This window comes from Eutrema salsugineum, unplaced genomic scaffold (genome assembly GCF_000478725.1).
Source record: "Eutrema salsugineum unplaced genomic scaffold, Eutsalg1_0 scaffold_7, whole genome shotgun sequence".
Taxonomy (NCBI): domain Eukaryota; kingdom Viridiplantae; phylum Streptophyta; class Magnoliopsida; order Brassicales; family Brassicaceae; genus Eutrema; species Eutrema salsugineum.
In genome coordinates, this window is record NW_006256486.1 from 4,121,246 (window position 1) to 4,121,916 (window position 671).

The window sequence follows — 671 nt, forward strand, 5'->3', positions numbered from 1 at the left end:
GTTGGAGTAGAGGCTCCATAACAAGACCATCAATCAGCTGTAGGTAGAGACATCGACAAATATCAAGAGTCAAGATAAGTTTTGTTAATTGTTTAACAAATTAAAAACACAATAAAGCCAATTCCTTACTGGTGATTTTGTAGTCCTTTGTCAAATTGCCATGGTATTACCAAAGAGTCTAGAGGCACTCTTGAATTTATCCAAGTCTTGAGAAATCTGGTCTTGCGTAACAACATCAGGAACCAGAGTTTGGATGCAGTTATATAAACCATTCATAACTTCTTCACAGTTCACTTCATTGGTATGTAGATACTGAAATTCTGGATTCAAAAAATATCCCGCAGCATGTAAAGGCTAATGGAGTTGACAATCCCATCACTCATCAATGATCTCAAACGCTTGATTGTATTCCTCTTCTCTTTGGTTAAAAGTATTAGCAAAGACTTCTTTAGCCCTTTCCATGCCTTCATAGATATATTCCATCGGTGGTTTCTTCTCTCCATCCACCAGCCGAAGCACTTTAACAAGAGGACCGATCAGCTTAAGTGCATAAATCACATTCCTCCAAAAACTGTCTTGCATAATGATTTGTCTCACTTTCCTTGCTCCTGCCTCCATTGGCCATTTAAGATTAATACCAGTCTTGAGGAGTTACCAAAGGCCTTAGATCG